Source organism: Sceloporus undulatus, chromosome 1 (assembly GCF_019175285.1).
Source record: "Sceloporus undulatus isolate JIND9_A2432 ecotype Alabama chromosome 1, SceUnd_v1.1, whole genome shotgun sequence".
Classification (NCBI taxonomy): Eukaryota; Metazoa; Chordata; class Lepidosauria; order Squamata; family Phrynosomatidae; genus Sceloporus; species Sceloporus undulatus.
Window position 1 is genome coordinate 157,076,232 of NC_056522.1, and position 19,640 is coordinate 157,095,871.

Sequence of the window (19,640 nt, forward strand, 5' to 3'; positions counted from 1 at the left end):
CCTTCAGCCCAGCTGCTCAAGTGACACGAACATTTGTGGAAAGGATATCCCTGCAGCAAGCAGTTGAGCAATTGTATGTTTGAACTAAAAAGCACCCTAGCCATCTGCCCCCCTCTCTTTTTTTTAGAAAGAAAATAAGTCACTCGGCATTGCCGGCAGATATATATCAGTCAGACTCCTGGTTGGCACTGGAACATTTTGTCTGGCATTCCAGACATACACACTCCATTTCCCCTGCTTTGCTTGCCAGGAAAAAGGGGGCAGTAGGAAGGAGAGTAACAATAGATCTGCTGCTTTACCTGTGTCCTCTGATGTGGATGCTGGCGAAACAAATTCATCTCAGAGCTGAGAATCTCATCGTTCCTTCCTGTACTGGAGAATAACACCAACTCTTCTGCAGTTACAAACCATGGTAGGTCCAGCACACTGCTTTCTTCAGACAGGCAGCTCAACCCTTCCGCCTCCTTCCATAATACCACTGAGCAAAGATAGAAATGTATTTTATTTTACTTGTTGATTTACATTCTGCCAAAGTGTTTAAGGAAACTAATGTCATGACTAAAACAAAATTAATCAAAAGAATCTCTTTTTAAAAAGAGAGAAAGAATCCGGTTCATCTGATTACAAGCTTTTAACTCAACACCAGTATTCACCATGAAAAAGCCCACATTTTAAAGTCATTAGCAAGATTGCTTTTGGGTGATTTTGCACTTGCTATTTATTTGTCAACAGGTGGGTTACTTTATACAATCCTCCCTTTTTGTGGGTAAACTGAGAAAAACTGTTGTAAGAACAGGAGGGAACTGAATCAGAACATGAGTGATGGGAGTGGGTAGATAGATACAAGCTATGCTGTCTCAGCAGACTTCCTTTAAAGTGGGGGATCACTGGTCTGATATGCAAAAAGATGTACCAGTAGTCTGTTGTTGTAGGCTGTTGTTTCTCAGATTTTATCTATAGCATATGAGCTGTCCTCATATTGGTCAATGTACTGTATAAGTGGTGTAGTGGTTTAAACATTGACTACAACTCTGGAGACCACTTGAGCATAAAACCCAGAATGACCTTGGGCAAGTCACACACTCTCAACCTCAGAGGATGGCAATGGCAAAACCCTCTGTGATGAAACTTGCCAAGAAACCCCCATGATAGAGTTGCCTAGGGTCACCCTAAGTCAAAAATGACTTGGAGACACACAACAAAAATGAATAATTAGGATGTCCAACAAAACAGTGGGAGTGCTCTGTTCAGAATTCTAGCTGCTCCATTGCTTTCCCCCACTCCCCTCGTCTTCCACCTGTCCCCATGCTATTTCAGTCACTCTTCTTTCCATGGTCACTCAGCAGGGCCAATCACTGGATTACTCAGGGTCTCCTCTGCCCTTGTATTGTTCCTGGGAATCTCATAATTCCAACACATCTGCTAAGATCCCCCTTTCTTGTGTATGGACGCTACTACTTTTGCCACCTAAGAAATTGCACTCTCTATAAAGACTGGAAATAGAGAATCATGTGGGCCAACAATGCCAGTGTGGTTTGAGTGTAGACTAGGACTCTGGGAGATCAGGTTTTGAATCCTCACTGAACCATGAAAATCCACTGGGTGATCTTGGGACAAGTCACACTCTCTTTGCCTGAAAGAATGCCATTACCACCTCTGAATAAATCTTGTCCGAAAATCCTACAAAGGTTGCCACAAGCTGGAGTTGTTTGAAGATACATAAGAACCACACATGAACAATGCCAACAGTATGCTGTTAGGTGAGAGAGGATGTTGTCCTGGAAAGTCCCTTCTAGACAGACTGCTGTTTCTCAGATGAGAAGAATAAATGCCAATAGCTAGAATGAAGGATACATCAACACATATGTTTGGCTTGCCACTGTGTGCTGCTATGGAAAGTGTCCCAATCTTGTTTATAAGACCAATTCCACATGATAAACTGCATGTACTTATTCTTTTAAATTTTCTTCCTCAACTTCATTTTTATGACTTGGTGCCTTTTGTGAACAACTTTTTACAGAATGCTGTTGATCTGCCCTTTGATCTACTTGCTAGTTAGTGCCACACTATCAGTTTCCTGATCAGAGTGAGATCGTTTACATGACCTAAAAACCGAGGCAAGGTTAAAATACTCATAAGACACTTCTGTATGAGAGAGTGTTGGCTGGAGTGGGGAGCAAGTTGTTCTCACACAAGGAGTTGTGTGATGTGAAGAGGTCATTGCTCAGTGTTGAGCTAATACTTCATAGCATGAAGGCCAAAGCTCAATTCCCAGCTTCTTCAAATGAGTCTCAGGTAGGAGGGAAAGGATTCGGGCAATCTGTTTCAGACCAGAAAATACTGGACACATGTATAATTTGTAGGCTCTTAAAGATTACAAATAATTGAATCCTACAGGCAACATGGCCACATTTTGTTTGAGACTTTATGGAGTGGTAGTCCAAATAAGATTACTTTATCAAGATATGGGGCCTTTTCTACTGCCCAGTTATATAGCTATGTTTACACTTCAATTGTCTGTTCCAACCTATGCAATTTATGATTTGCCATTTAGGGACAGCATTTAGACTACTCAACCAGGGAGCTCCTGTGGTGCCTCTGACCAAAAAGCAAATCCCCGGATTCCAGAGGATGCAATTCAAGTGGATCATAGGTTTATCACACTATACTCTTAAAGTGCTACTATTCCACTTGACTCTGTGTAGCTGCCTCCTGTTGCATTCTGGGATTGGCAGTTTTAAGAGGAGTATTTAGATTCTCAGGCAGAGAATAATACTCCTCCTTAAAACTGCCAATCCCAGAATGCAACAGGAGGCAGCTACAGGAGTCAAAGTGGAATAGTAGCACTTTAAGAGTATAGTGTGATAAACATCATAGTGCTACAACTGTGTAGAGGTCAAGGGCCCTGGTATAAAACAATTTCATGTGGCCCTATCTGAGGAATCAGAGAAGCACAGTCAGCTCTCTTAATCCATGGGATTTGGGATATATAAAAATCCCAAAAGCAAACTTCTATTTTGCCATTTCATATAAGGATCACCATTTTATTACCCCACTGTGTATAATGAGGCTTGAGCATCTATGGATTTTGGAACCCACAAAGGGTCCTGAATCCAAAGCCCAGCAGATACCAATTAATCAAAGAAATAAAATCTTAAATTCAAGCCATACTTCAGCTCCCAAGCTTAACTACGTATTCACTTTGGTAGTCTCAGGCTTAGTCCAATAAAACAGCACTTGTCTGATGATCCAAGCATGCTGTAAATAGCCACCAAAAACTGATTGTTTATACCTCATCTACTTCTGTTTTCAGCAACTCCAAAGCTGCCTCCAGTCAGTCAAAGTAAGTGGCAGGTTAAATCAAGACACAAAGCTAGTACTGTATGGGAAAAAATGGTTGTAGGGCTGGCCTGGGATTACTTAGACAGTGGATCTAAACAAGAGTTTATTTTTATTTATTTTTTAATTTATTTCACACACACTAATGTCAATGAAGACTGCCCTGACATTTTAGCAGTTCTTCTGGGCCACTGCCAAAGGCGAAAGCTCACCATATGTTCTGACAACACCTGTCATGCAAATCCCCTTCTAAGAAATCTGGGCACACTCTTTGGAATGAAATAAACAGACGGAGTAAAACTCGTTCCCCAGGACACCAGATAGGATGCAATCTTTCCAAAGCAGGAGCATCCTTTCAAGTCAAACATGTGCCCTAACTGTTTATCACATCTCACATAAAAGAAGATCCCAATAGAAATCAGATGATAATGGCTTTCATCGTTCCAAACTGCACCCAAGCTAGGAAGACTTGGAGAAGCAATACGCTGCAGGGATCAGGTCAGCTGCTTAGGCTTCATCCATGACCTACTGATGTGCTGTCCTTTGTAACAGAAATAGATGACACATCTGATTGGCTAACATACAGCTCTAAAAGAACAGAACTGCATTCTGGTTATAAATTTATATATGATGGGATGAACCTAGTTTTTCTGATGCCTTGTTCCCATGCAGCTGTTAATTATTTCCCTTCTGAAGCAGCAGGATAAGAGGAGTATAATAAAGACATGCATAGAGAAATTCAAATTTGAAGGCTACTTCTAGACTCCCCATGACCAATACTGTCAGTGGAGGCACCATCATGAATGGCATGGCTTCAGGGCCCCACCCACCTTAATCTGGTCTTGGACATCCAGTCTCTGGTTTAAAAAAAAATCAGTCAAAAATGAGTTACCACCTTCCATGGCAGCCTGTCCCACTATCAAACAGATCTCATCCTCATGAAATTCTTCCTAAAGTTGTCATAATCCTCTTTCTAATCATCTGAATGGACTGGACACAAGTTTTAAACATTGGAGCAAGAGAAAACAAGTCTGCACAATAATCAGTCTGACAGGCCTTCAAACAATTGAAGAGTTGGCTACCGTAATGTTGTGGCCTAAATACCCTAAAGGCATCATATCCCATCTGATTTGGAAGCTAAACAGGATCAGCTCTGGATGAGAGACTGCCAAACAATACCATGTGCTGTAGGCTGTATTTCTGAGGAAGGAACTAGCAAAACCACTTCGGAGGATTCCTTGTGTAAGAATGTGAAATTCATAGTCCGCAGATCACTCAAAGGCAGGCATACGCATGAACGTGCACACACACATACACTGATGTGTCTGCTTCTAAGCCAGGCTAAACATTTCTAATTCCTTCTAGCTCTCCTCATAGAACATGGATTTCCTAGAGCCTCACCATCTTTGCCATTTCCTTCTGGACACATCCCCAGTTTGTCAATATTCTTCTTAAAATGTGGAACTAGATATAATAGGCCTGACCAAAGCAGAAAAAGAATGGTTCCATCATTTCTGGTGATGGGGGACAAGAACTGGTGCCCAATTTCTTAAAAGGGGATGACATTCAAGGGGGACAGCCCCATCTCAATACACAGGCAGATTTCCATCACATGATTAGACTTCAGCAGTGTAAATACTGGAAATAATCCACCATATGCTGGATATTTTTTTTCACATTTTTATCTTCTGTTCTCCCATGAGCTCTAAGCTTTATATGTTTCTCCTCCTTGCTTTATACTCCTAACTATAATTGTGTGAGGCAGGTCAGGCTAAGAAAGTGATTGGGCCAAGGTTACTCATGGGTCTCATGGCTCAATGAGGCCTTGAACCTGTGTCTTCTACACTTGCAGTCCAACTGATTTACTAGTCACCCTGCTCTGGCTAAAAGGTCCCCACTCAGCCATGGAACCCCTCTTTGGTGAGGCACATTCTCTCAGCCTCAGAGGGAGGCCATGGCAAACTATTATTATTAAAAATATAGCTGTATTTGTCTGTCGAATCAGAGATATAGAGAGATATTGTAGCACTTTTGAGTTTATTTCTGACGTTTCTCCAGCATCGGTGGCTGGCATCTTCAGAGAATGTTGACATGGAAGAGAGTAGTGTGTGTGTGCGCGCTGTGATCTGGTGTAATGACTGGGCCTCCAGTCATTGGAAGACGTCTGTCAGGTAATAAGAGTAAGCTGGGAGGGAGGCACATGCAAATAAGTAATGACATCACAGCTGACGGAAGGCTCACTTGACCAATCAGTGAGCAGGAGCGAGAGTTTCTTCCAGAAGCTTCTAAAAGAAAAAAGCCTCTGAGACCAAGTGACAGTTAAAGAGAGAGGCAGTGAGAGAGAGTCTTGAGCAGTTAGTGGTTTCCACGTTGAGAATTTGCGGTGAGACTCTCTCCCTCAAATTAGTCTTACAGGTTAGGAAAACTGTAGTGTTGTGCCTACAGCAAGAAGGCATAATTCAGACACATAGTCTATGCTAAGCTAAGACCTGTAACTATATTTCAAATCCATCAAGGCCAGCATATTACATTAATATATCAGTTAGGTGAGATGTGTCAGATTAGAACGCTGAGGCCTTATTTATTATTTTTTTCTGGTTGCTTGCATGAAATGAATACTTTTAGAATTACACATACTGTATTTTCTGGCGTATAAGACTACTTTTTAACCCAGGAAAATCTTCTAAAAAGTTAGGGGTCGTCTTATACGCCGGGTGTTGTCTTATAGGGCAGGTGCTGAAACCTCCAAGCTGGACTGGAACTGGAAAAGTTGGGGGTCGTCTTATACGCCCAGTCGTCTTATACGCCGGAAAATACGGTATTTTGCCTGCAAGGCCCTTAGGACCTTGCATGATTTGTATCTTTTTGTTCTGTTTTGGTTAAATATAATAAATACTTCCTTAAAAGTATCTGCTATTTTGACACTCCTTCACATGTGTCCCAGCTCAGTTGATGCTTGAGAAGATTAGTAAGAAATAGAACCAGAAGTCCCTAACAAGTCCCACTGTATGCTAAGAGAAATCCAATACGAATTCACCAGGTGATGGCAGCGTCATTCAAGGATCTTCAGAGGACATCTTCAAATCTACAAGGAGTAGGAACATAGACCAGGAGACTCAGGGAGAAGCTAAGGATCTGTTGGGATTAAGACCCAAGGTAGGCCTGATGTTTGGCTGCTTAGACCACAGAGGGATCATCACACCTGGATAGGGAGGAATGGTTTCCATGTTAACATGTGTATTGTTCTGTTGTTGAATGGCAAGGCCTCAGGGTGGGAGGATATGCAAAGAGGATTAGTGTCTGATTAATTAGTGATCATTACCTGCTGGGAAAACCCCAGACCTTGGGTGGTTTTCATTTGCATTTAGCTGGGTCTTGATTTTAGTGTTTTTCAGGACTGGTAGCCAAGAGAACTTCCAACAGGAAAGAAGAAACACTTAAAGTTAGCAAAGTTTGGCTACATGGCCCCAAAACCCCACAAAAAACTACGGATGCCAGCCATGAAAGCCTTCAACTTCACCTTATTATTATCATCCCACCTTCCTCCTGGTACAGGGACTCAAAGCGGCTGCGAAGGGAACAACTAAGTTTAATTGATGTCAGGATCCTGGGCCTTTTTATCCCACCGCTGCCACCAAAATATGGAAAGACAACACTCCTTCGACTTATTTCTTCTCCTTAAGATGGCAGTCCTGTGGGGTTTTCTAATCCCACCTCTGCCACCCGTGTTTTGTAATGTGAGTAGTGTGGTATTAACTCAAGTCCAGGCGTGTCCTTGAATCAAACAAATAAAATTTTATTTACAAGAAGATTTGACAGTGTTGTTTTTGATATGTAATTCTTACTTTCACTTTGTTATAGTTACCATTGGTTTTATAACTCTCTAGCTAAATCACTAGCTTCTTATAACTAAGATTCACTCAGTCCTTCTATTAAGTTCCTCTTTTAAACCTGGTCCTACCACCAAAGCTAACAATATCTTGCAGGATATCACACTCCCTTTCTAGAGTCCTGGAAGTGTAACGGTAGGGAGCCCTTTCCCACTCAGACTCTACCCCTAACCGTCCTTCTCTATCCTTGGAACCCTCACTCTCAGGATCCCAAGCCCTAACTGACTCTTCCCTCAGGAATTCATGGAACCCAGTCCTCTCTTGGACTCAACTGTTCCCTCAACTGTCCAATCCCAACTGACTCTCTCCTCTATCAGCAAAGAATTCTCACAACTCCCAGCCCACAGTCTATTGGCTGGGCCTCAGCTGCCTTCTGATTGTTCAGCCGGGTGTTCTGTGCACCACAGCGGCTAACAAAATCTAAAACAGTTCAAGTTAAAACAATACAAAACATTAAAAATACAGTTTATAAAAAACAATTTCAAAAAGTTAAAAATATTACATATTCAAATTTAAAAATTCTTTATAAAACTCTTACAGTAAACTCCTCCGTGAAGAGACACGCCAAGAAAACTCCATGATAAGTTTGCATGAGGGTCGCCATAAGTCAGATGGAGACTTGAAGGCACACAAGAACAACAACAACAACAAAGGGGGGAAGTAAATAATGTTTATAGGAAATGGAGAAGATATCCAGAATTCTTTTTTGGGGAGAGAGTGTCACAAACGCACACTGCAGAAATATTGTGTGGTGTATTGTTATTTTTTTTTCCATGCAGGAAACGCATCCTTAATCAGGAAGCAAGGGGAGAAAAGAAAGCACATTCCTGTCTCCATTTATGTTATTCTACTGTGCGGGAATAAAGGAAGAGAAGTTCTCCCAGCCCTCTTGTTGCAAACAGAAAAGGGGGAAAGGGGCATTTGTGGCTTCAGCTTGCAGAAAGAACTTGAAATTTAACCTTAAACTGGTCTAATGTGGAGTGAGCTTGGATGAGGAAGCACATCCAGAGGTCAGGTTGTCAAGAAATAGGTTGTTGTTGTTGTTAACTGCCCTGGAATCAATGTCTGCAAAAGCCATAAAGAAATAAGAGCAAAAAATTACCCTAGAGGAGTAGGAGTAAACAAGGGAGATTATCACATCTGGGCCAATCAGAAATAATCCTGGTAATGAAAACAAAAAGCAACAGTAGCACTATAGCACTCAGTAGTTTTACACACTCTCGCTTTCGTGTGATTCAGACCCTTAAAAGCCAAAGACTGCTTTTCGCACATACCCATGAATGAATAATCAGTACATTGGCATTGATCATTTTGCTCATGCGTCCTTGCCTCCTGCAGTCCCTTTGAAGTTTAAAGATCCCGGGCTGCTTGTTTATTACAGTTCCTTTTTAAATGTGGTAAACGTGCTGTGACTCAAAAATCAGCTTCATAAATTCTTTTGCTTTAACAAACCTCCATTTTCATTCCCCCCCCTTTATTTTGCCCCCAGCCAAATGGAAGGGAAGGGGGGGGAATCAAGGCAGTGACGGAAACTGTATAAGAGGGAAGACTGTAACTAAAAGGGCCATTGGCCATTGTACGAATTGTAACACTGCAACAACAGAAGCATTTAAAAGTGAAAGTGAACAGCCCTTTTAAAAGTCTAAAGATCTTCGGGTTTGCTTCCTTTGGCCCATTTAAATTTTAAACATCCCACATTGCTTGCCCAATAGGGTGAATGCAGGGACATAGCCAAGGGGGGGTTCTTGAGGTCCGGACCCCCCCTTTCCATTAGAAAAATGAATGGTGTGTGCTGCTGTGCTGCCGCACTCAAGCCCCATTATAATGGTGGCATTTAGTCTGGACCCCCCCTTCCTAAAATCCTAGCTACATCCCTGGTGAATGAAATGTGATAGCACAACATCATCTAAAAATCTTCTGCACAATTATCCCAGCATTTTGCGTTTTCCTTCCCTCCTTTTCCCTCAGTTGAACTGGCTGGGTTTTGCAGGTGATGATTTCCACAAATCATTTCACTATGGCCACCAAATGTGGGTATTTTAACTAATACCTCAGGTGCCACAAATGTGAAAGCTTCCACCTATCTCCCTTTCTACCACCAATGTGAGGACCTCCTCCTGTCCCAAAAGTATGACATCAAATGTGGGGACCTTTTGGATGTCCCCGTCATTTCTGTGCAAGACTTTACTCATCTTATCTTTCCACCAGACATCACCATATTAACTGCTGCTACCACGGACACTGTCTGAACTCAAGCTTTCCAATATGTAGCATTTTCAGAAACTCAAGTGTATAATCAAGTGTATAATAAAATTATTATTTGTTAAACAGGAAAAGAACTGGTGATATGATAGCCCTGTTTAAGAATTTGAAGGGGTGACATATTGTGGATGGAGGAAGCTTGTTTTCTGCTGCTCTAGAGACTAGGACACAGAACAATGGATGCAAGCTACAAGAAAAGAGTGTGATGAACTGACTTACAAACCAGCCAATCAGAAGCCAGAGACCCTAAGCCAATCAGGTGCTTGCTGAGGAGTTAGAAGATTCCGCTTGGCAGTTGGGTTGAGTCAGTTAGGGTTTGGAATCCTGAGGGATGAAGCTGGAGTTCAGTGGGGAGAGGGACAGTATTAGTTCTGGAGAGTCTAGAGAGAAGAGACTCAGTGTAGCCAGACTCAGAAAGAGGGGTTTGGGCTATATAATTTCTTGAATGATAGTACTGTATAGCCCAGTGATGGTGAACCTTTTAGAGGCCGAGTGCCCAAACTGTAACCCAAAACCCACTTATTTATTGCAAAGTGCCATGTCCCTCTGGCTTTCTAGTAACAAACTCTAGTAAACTCTGTGCTGGGGCGATGGCACATGTGCCCACAGAGAGGGCTCTGAGTGCCACCTCTGGCACGCGTGCCATAGGTTCGCCGTCACTGGTATAGCCTGTGTGGCTGAGTTATTATTAGAGAGTTAAAACCAGACCTGTATATATGTAATAAAAGAAGACATAGTAACAACTTCATGTCAAAGTTACCTTTGCCTATTCTGTGTTAAAATAAACTTTTATTCTGGTTTAACTATCCACTTGGCCTGTGATTTAACATCCATCCACGCTACTGACCTTTAAAAAATCCACAGGGGTGCTGGGTCGAAAGAAAGGAAAGAATTGTGAGGTGGTGGGGAATCGTTACAAAGAGGTTCCACTATAACACTATGAAGAACTTCCTGATGGTAAGAGCTTTTTAACAGTGGAACACACTCCCTTGGAGTCTGTTTCTTTGGAGGTTTTTAAACAGAGGCTGGATGGCCACGTGTCAGGGGTGCTTTGATTCTGGTTCCTGAATGGTAAGGTGTTGGATGGGATCGCCCTTGTGGTCTCTTCCAATTCTATGATTATATCACTGACCATTTCATGCATCTAAAAATCCTTATTGTAACTCATGTCTCTCAGTGTCATCCACAGCCTAACCCTGACTTTTGGGGCTGGAACAGACGGCCCTTAAAAGACGCCTTCAGGGAGTCATCAGAACATGGCATTTACACGCTGCACACTCTGATGACATCCTGAAGGTGACTGGAAGCCAGGGGGCCACCCAGACATGAGTGGCTTCAAGATGCTCTGCCAGTTTGGCATTTAGACACCACACACTGCTAGAGCATCTATGGGGCTGCGGCGCAGCTGCTAAAGGTAGATTTTCCATAACCCAAAAAGAAGCAGATTTTTGCCACTCCTTTCTGGGTTGGGTTCAAGGTGGATTGAGGCTGCGGCATGTGCTTGCCATGGCCCCAATCTGTCTTCAGAAAGCCACCCCTTCCTCCTCATCTGTTTTCCCCCTAACTCTCCTCTATCTCAGACTTTCACTAACTGCTCAAATTCTGTAACCCTACTAACTCTGACAGACTCCACTCTTACCCTCCCACACACAAATTACATCATCCTTTTCAAAATACCCTCAGACATTCCACCAATCACCACTCCCAACTTTCAATTTTCTCACATCTCCTTGACTTATCATGTCTACAGTAGGCCCTCAGCATTTGCTGGAGTCAGAGATGCAGAACACCCATGAAAGTGGAAAACTTCAAATAAAAAAAAAGCAACACTTTTTTTTACCTGAGAACAATTTCCAGGTCCTCCAGTGCAACTCTATGTCAATATCTGCCAGAGGTTGATCATAGAATTACACTGGAGAACCTATAATGCCTAGGGAAGTGTTTTCTCAAGGAATCGCTAATTCCTCTAGCATGACTTCTGACAGACATTTACCATAGAGTTGCACTGGAAGACCTAGAGATTCCTACAGAGAACATATAAATCAAATCTGCAAAAGTCAAAGCTGCAAATGTGGAGGGATCTAATATATTAATAATTTATTACCCTAATTTATTAATAAGTTCAACAACATTTTCTACATCAGTTTGGAACATCACAATTACATTCTGTGCATATTTTGTGAGATGCCTGGTTGCTGTTAGAACCAAAGGGTGGAGAAAAAAACATTTTAAACCAATATATGCATAACGGAAGGAGTATTATTATTATTATTATTATTAACCTTTATTTATGAAGCGCTGTAAATTTACACAGCGCTGTACATGCAATCTTTTTAGTTAGACAGTTCCCTGCCCTCAGGCTTACAATCTAAAAAGACATGACACAGAAGGAGAAGGGAGTGGTGGAGGGAAAGGGTAAGAGGTCCAGCAGTTCCTCTCTACCTCCGAGGCCTGGACCAAGGCAGATGGACTGGACGGAGGGCTTGGCTTCAAAATGGAAGGTTAATCTTCATCCAGAAAAATACATACTCTCAAGTAGGATAATACATATACAATACATAGCAATACAGGAAATGGTTCGATAAACAGGCAACAAAAGAACATCAGATAGTAAGCGACAATTATGCAATGCCTGGGAAGGCTTCTCTGAACAGGATGGGTTTCAACTCCGTTTTGAAGCTAGTTAAAGAAGTGATGGCTCTTGCTTGTGGGGGAAGAAGGTTCCAGGAGTGACAGGCAGCAAGTGAAAAGGGGCGAATCCGGGATGGGGCAGAGGAAATCCTGGGCTGAGACAGGAACTCTTGACTACCAGAACGGAGGGCCCTGGTGGGAAGGTGAGGAGAAAGAAGGTCTGATAAGTAAGGAGGGGGCAGTCCATGGAGGGCTTTGAATGTCGACAGCAGGAGCTTATACTGAATGTGGAAAGGGAGAGGGAGCCAATGAAGGGATGCCAACACAGGAGAGATGTGGTCAGAGCGGTGGGTGGAAGTGATAATGCGTGCAGCTGAATGCTGGACAGAGATTAAAGGACGGAGGTGAGAAAGAGGAAGCCCAGCCAGGAGGACGTTACAGTAATCCAGTCGTGAGATCACTAGGGCATGGACCAGGATCTTGGCAGTGGAGACGGAGAGATATGGTCGGATTTTGGCAATATTGTACAAAAAGAATCTACAAGCCTTGGCTGTGGTCTGGATCTGAGGGATACATGACAGAGAAAGATAAAACCAAGACTGTGGGCTTGCTGGACTGGTTGAATAGAAATGTTGTTCACAGAGACAGAAAAGGAGTGTTGAAGGGTGGGCTTAGGAGGAAAGGCAAAAAGGCATGAGGCTAAGTGACAGGGGAGTTAACTGGTTGGGTTGTAGGAACACCTAACTACAGAGAAGCTTAAGCAAATATTTCTAGTTTCTAGGTGTCAGCTACATAACAGATACACAAAACTACTGGAGTAGAAATGGATACTGGCGGTGGATGGTTTCCAAAAAAGGCTGGGTAGTGAAGCTTGGCTTTTAGTTTGAATTTTTAAGGAACTATCCAACGTGCTAAGTTCTGTTGCAAAACTGGTGCACCTGGAATCACTTCTTCAAGGTCTGGTTTAAACCCTGCACAGATTCACCATGCGACTGATGTGGAAACCACCTGCCATCAGTGGAACCAGATTTTTTAAGTATAGAAGACTTTTCTAGCATTGGCAATAAATTCAACTATGGAGGACAAGAAAGAGTTGTGTTGAATTTTGAAAACCCTTCCCTAAATACCAGAAAGTCCTGTTTAAGACATCTGTTTATTCTCAGGGCATAAATGTTCAGCCAGCCAACCTGATGGCTTGGGCCCATTTTCCTCTTGTTTCAGCCATGGGTATTCATCTAAACAAGTGTACTTCAAAATGGAGAGGAGCCATTTTTGTCAGCCTATGCAGATGTTGACCATAGAGTTGCACTGGAGGACCTGGAGATTCTTAAGAGAGGTGTTCTGTCAGGTAAAAAGAATAGTGTTGGTGTTTTTTTTAATTTGTGGTTTTTCCACATTCATGCGTGTCTTGTGCCCCTAACCTCAGTGAATGTGGTGGAACCATTATACAAAACTAGTGGCACCAACACAGTTTTGAATATCTGTCTTGTCTTCACTTGATCACTCTCAGACTGGCGAATTCTGCACTGAACGCTAAATAATTACAGATTTGCTAAACAGTCCCACAGTGGAATTCACTGTTTGTAAAATATTTGAAATAGAATATTTAAAAACTTTCTTCAGTGGAGCAACATCAGGCCAAGATGAAAAGGATGGCAGCTTCACAATATGTTGACTATGGGCCTGTCACATCTATTATCTTTTGTTTTTAAATCATTTGCAAATGTAGTGTCGATTATTCTAACTGTAATCTCAATTGGGTGACATGAACTGCTTAATCACATGCAATCAATAATTTGCTAATAAAATAAAGGTCAAACTAATATGAGTCCAGACATCAAGCCAGAGATACTCAGTCACAAAACAGCACTGTATACAAGTACACTAAATGTTCAGTTGTATTTAAAATATTGCCATTTCAGGATGAATGCCTCTGTTTATGTGCAAAGTATAGGGTTAATGGAATATTTCCATGTAGGGATGTACTTTCTCCTGTCCAATTGCAATGTAAAACCTTAGTACAGGTACACTGAAAATTACTTTCTGCCTTCCTGTTTTGTGTGGCATCCCCATAGATACTAGGGTGCCCTGAGACAAGGCAGCAGCAGCAGCAGACAATAGCTTGAATAAAGATAGACCTAGGTCCAAAACACACTGCAGAATTAATCCGGTTTGAGACTGCTTTAACTGCCCCGGCTCAGAGCTAGGGAATCCTGGGAACTGTAGTTTGTTGTGGCACCAGAGTTCTCTCACAGAGAAGACTCAATGTTTCACAAAACTACAGTTCCCTAGCATTGAGCCAGGGCAGTTAAAGTAGTCTCAAACTGGATTATTTTTGCAGTGTGCTTTGGACCATCGGCTCTTTTAGAGCTAAATGCTTTTCTGTTCAACTTTTGCTTGGATGCCAGAACACCCATCAAACCACAGGTATACTGTACAGATTTTTTTTAAAAAACTAGCTATACATTATTTGTTACTTGTACAGTAATTAGTTTGTTTCATCAAGCCCTAAGACATAACCATGCTATACTTAAGAGGAAACAATTTCACACTTTTTGTAGTATAAATGTCACTTTATAAATACCCCTATTGTTGTGGGAGTGTGGTCTCACTAAATGGTGGTAGAGGAGGAATACCGCCTCACTCAAGTGATGTCTTATGTGGCTACCTGTTCTCTTCTGAGACACAGAAGAGTAGATATGCTGACCACTATTTTCTGCACACAGCAGGATCACTTGAGGTAAGCAGGTATGTGTGTACAGAACAGTTGTTACCCACATATAACATGCCTTCGATTGCCCAGTCGAGATACCTGTATCAGATTATAGTAATTTCCTTGCAGATTCAATGTCCTTCTTTCCTCCTCCCCCCTCCACCCCAAATGCTATGCAGAAACAAAAGTAAACAGGACCAGAGTTCAAGATAAAACAGTTTATCTTGAACTGTTTAAAGAAGCAGTTTAAAGAAATGAATCGAGTAACCTGGTCATGTTTGTATTGGAAGGGATTTAAGATCTTTCAGCTTTAGGGAATTAGAAAACAATGATAAAAATAAACTCTTTCAAAATAAGCAGAGTTGTTTGTTTTTGCTTTTAAAGGAGTCCACACACACAGAGTATATGTGATCAACTTAAACCACAAGCAATAGCTACAGTCACCTGTAAATTTTCTGAAACTAATGAATGATACAAGCCACAACACTCTATTAATGCTATCTTAAATAGGTGGGGATATGAGCAAGCAAAGATGTCCCACTCTAAAAATTATTCCATCCAAATCATACTTGCAAGTGTTCTACAGAATTGAAGTTTCAAACTGTTGCGTGTCTATTTAAAAGCAATACTAAGAAACGTGACAAAACCTTTCATGCTCTGCAACCCACTTCATCAGATCCCTGGATAAGTTCCCTTAGCCTGCAAATGTCTGGAGTAAACAGGTGAATGGATAAGGTATTATAATCAGTGAAACTGGATGGAACCTAAATGGAAAAAGTACAACCAAGGGCCAGTGCTCTAACAGTGGTTGTTAAAAATAATAGAAAGGTAGTAACACAGGCAGCCCTGCATATATGAATTAACACACGTAGGGAGATAAAAAGCCTTTGCTCTGTTCAAGCCACAGGACAGAGAGATAAATCTTTTCATGAATTCTAGTTGAGGTGTTTCACACTGGACTCTGTCTTTGAAGTTTTTCCCCCCTCAAGAGGTCAAAGAGAGAAACATGATTCCCCTCCTTCACTTTATTTAGAAATGCCAAAAGTTATGACCCCACAGTCCATTCACAGAATCCTGCCACTCCAGCTGTACTGCTTATGCAAGAAACTGGGATACTGCATATAGAAGTTTCTTGTTGTTTGCCATCAGCTGCACTTCAACTTATGGTGACCCTATGAATGAGAGACCTTCAAGACACCCAGTCATCAATTGACCTGCTCAGTTCTTACAAACTCAGGGTCATGGCTTGCTTGCTTGAGTCTATCCACCTGTCATGCAGTCTCTCTTTTCCTAATGTCTTCTACTTTACTAAGTATTATTGGCAGGATACAGACCTCCCCTTTGGGGCAGCCTGATGGATTAGGGCCTGAGCTGCCACAGCGGCAGCCCCGGAGGCCCCGATCCACCGCTTTTCCAGGCCTTGGGGAAGCGGCAAAACGTCACTTCCCTGCAGCCTGGAAAGGGGTGTCCTTGGGGTGTCATGCCCCAAGGGCACCCTGACAACGGCGGGGAAAGAGAGAAAGGGGCCGCTCTTTTGTATCGCTGGCACAGCTGTGTAAAGACTGCACCAGCGATACGCGGCGTGAAAGAAGCGGCGCCAAGACGTAACGGCCGTGCTGCACCGTTTGGATGCAACACGGCCGTTAGGTCAAAAGGGCGGCATCCATGTAGACAGGGCGCCACCATTTTGACGTCCTGGCGACGTACTATGATTGTGGGGCATATATAAGCAATGCCCCGAGGCAACCCTAGTACGTCGCCAGGATGTGCTTAATGGCCTGTCTGTACAGGGCTATTGTTTTCCAAGTGAGTCATTTTGTCTCATGATATGTCCAAAGCCCAACAGCCTCTTTTTAGTCATCTTGACCTTCTAGGGAAAATTCAGGCTTGACTTGTTCAACACATTCATTTTTCACTTTAGCAGATTATGCTAAATTCTCCCCCAGCACCACATTTCAAATAAGATTATATATTTTTACACTTCAAGATTTTATTTAATTCCTTCGTAGCTGTCCTTCCAACTCTTATTTCTTCCACACTGCAGAATTAATGTTAATGAACACTGCTTTAATTGCCATGAGTCAATGCTATAGAATCCTGGGATTTGTCGTTTGTTGTGGCACCAGAGCTCTCTGACAGAGAAGGCTAAATACCCAACAAAACTACAAATCCTAGAATTCCATAGCATTTTGCCATGTCAGTTAAAGCAGTGTCAAACTGCATTAATTCTATAGTGTGGTAGGGGACCAAATCAGTTTCCATTTTGACTAATGACTAAGCCAGCTGTTAACTATCTGAATGTCTTAACTAATTTAAAATTATGTAAATCAACAGTTGTCATTAGTTTTGTCTTCTTAATATTCAGTTATAGTTCTGCTTTTATGAGCTCATTCTGATTAATTGTTTTTATCCCACCCTCCTCTCAAGATGGGACCTAAAGCATCTTACAAGTTAAGACAAAAAAGTTAAATAATATATAGAACAAAGTGTTGTTGTTATTTAAAAAAACATTAAACAAATCTACTTAAAGCATTAATTTAAAACATTTTAAAACACAATAAAGATACAGCTCACACATTAAACAGTAAGGTTATGTTCACATCTGCAATTGCAAGATACAATTTCTTAGCCAGGGATTGTAAGAGGCTGTCCATGTTTTGTCTTCTGGTATGACTTTTAAACTATACACCTGAATTTTTCATATCAAGACATTCTCAACCTAGTTAATTCTTCTGGATTTTATTTTGAGTACGGTATTTTAAAAGCAGTGATATTCAGTGGGGCCTTGCCTTGGAAACCTTAGTCCCCACTGGTTCCATTTCTTGCTGAGCTTCAAGAGGGACTCACCATTTCTCTGGCAGTTCCATCCCCAGCTGTTCCAGTTCAGACACAAGTGAGCAGATGGGAATGAATGACCCAATATATTTTGCTGCCCAATACAGTGCACACAGGTGAAGAGTTATATTCTATTTACCGTATATACCCAATTATAAGTCAACTTCATGTACAAGTCAAAGGCAGGTTTGGGGCCAAAATTATGGGTTTAGATATGACCTGTGGGTAAGGGTAAAACTTAGAGGGCATAACAAAGGATTGAAAGGTTGAAATAAAGAAAAAGGGTGCCAAAGTATTTACAAAATTCCAGCAGGCATAATTGGTTGTGGCTGGCTATATGAGAGAACGGAGACGGGGTCATTGCTTGTAGGACAGATTATGCTCTTGCCTTTCACCAGGGTATGGTCCTTTTTAAATAAGAATTAAAGTGCTATACTTACATTGACCCACAGATAAGTCAATTCAGGTTTTCTGGGTCAAATTTTTCACCTAAATTTCTAGACTTATATTTCAGTAAATGCAATATGTTCCATAGGGACAAAATGGTGCGTCTGTATGCAAAAGAATAAAAAATTGGCAGATGACTCTTCCTTCAAAGCTACCTTCAAAACTATTGGTATACTTCTGTACTAAAAAAAAAAGGAATGGAAAAAGGGCTGCTTATTCTATTTCTCCTTGCCATTAAGCTATTGCTGATGTGAGCTCAAGGCTGCTTAAAACTTTGCATTCTGCAGCCAATAATAAGAGTCTGCAAAATATTTGTTCCTGGACCTTCTCATCTTGCTTCCTACTTATGTATTAAATGATGGTAAAAACAGAGCTTCACTCATCAAGGATCAAAACTGGCTGGAGCAGTTAATGAGCGACTCAGAAACTTGGCTAATCTTTTGGCTCAATATTCAGCAGCAACATTATCTGCCTGCCTCAGCATCTATGGGAGCAGGTAATGTTTATGACAAAGCAACACCTTAGATATAGACAGTGATTTGTCCAAGAGCTTCCTGTTTCAAATACACATTGTGAAAGTGGGGCAGGCCAAGAACAAGGAAACACATCTGCTGTAAGCTGAACTCCTTTCCTGATTGCAAAATCTATACTACACCAGTCATTACTGGCACAGCAATTGGGGCAACTATTTTTGACCTACCTATTAGGGTTAACAAGTGAGTGGCAGAACTGGAGCAGAAGAGTCACAGCAAGTCTACCCATGGGAAGGGGCCCTAAAACCCCCCACCTGAGGCAGCTTGTAGGGAACCTTCCATTGGCCACTATTACTTTTTGGCACCCTGCACACCTGCATAGCAGTGAAAAGGAAAAAGAATTTCTTAACACTGAAACTGTTCCCATCTGAAGGCCTGCTTCAAAGCAACAATCAGTTGCAGCCCCTACCCCAGTCCAAATTAATGTTGGACTACAGTTCTCAGAATCCCCAAGCCAGCATGCCTAATGGCCATCCCGGCTGAGAGACAGTGGGAGCTGTAGCTCAAACAAACAAAAGTTTCCAAGCTCTAGTTCAAACTAAACAAACAGACTTTGATGTAACTTCTGGTGGATTTTACAGGTTTAAGCTATCAAAACATGTTTTTGCGGTGGGTAAGTGAGCATATTTGCTGACGTTCTGGCACAGATAGTTGCAGCATGACCCTGAACTATTTAAGAGGCACATATAATCTATTATTGTGCAAACTCTACAATGTAAATGGCATTGGAACTGTGATTTAGCCAGCAGACTAGGTGCTTATTAACCTGTTTGGGGTCATAAGCTCTGAGAAAGAATTACAAAAAAAGTGTGTCAGTTTCACTTTCTCTTGTGTTTGATTTTTTCCCTCATAGTCTCTTTCTGCCCTGAACATGAAAAAAAATATATAACAGTCTTTTAAAAAATAGAAACAAAATTATTTCCTATTTGCATTAGCCAAATTCATTAACTGCCATTCCTTGTTTGGAGAGAATGATTCTGCCTTTGTCTA

General features: G+C 41.7%; 1 long non-coding RNA gene across 1 annotated transcript in view; it reads right to left on the reverse strand.

Annotated features, from left to right (window-relative positions):
- Positions 1-408: 408 nt before the first annotated feature.
- LOC121921056 overlaps positions 409-19,640 on the reverse strand; it is a 42,761-nt gene continuing 23,529 nt past the window's right edge. Inside the window, exon 3 of the long non-coding RNA XR_006101834.1 lies at positions 409-478. This is a non-coding gene — a long non-coding RNA (uncharacterized LOC121921056). The remainder of the gene's footprint in view (positions 479-19,640) is intronic.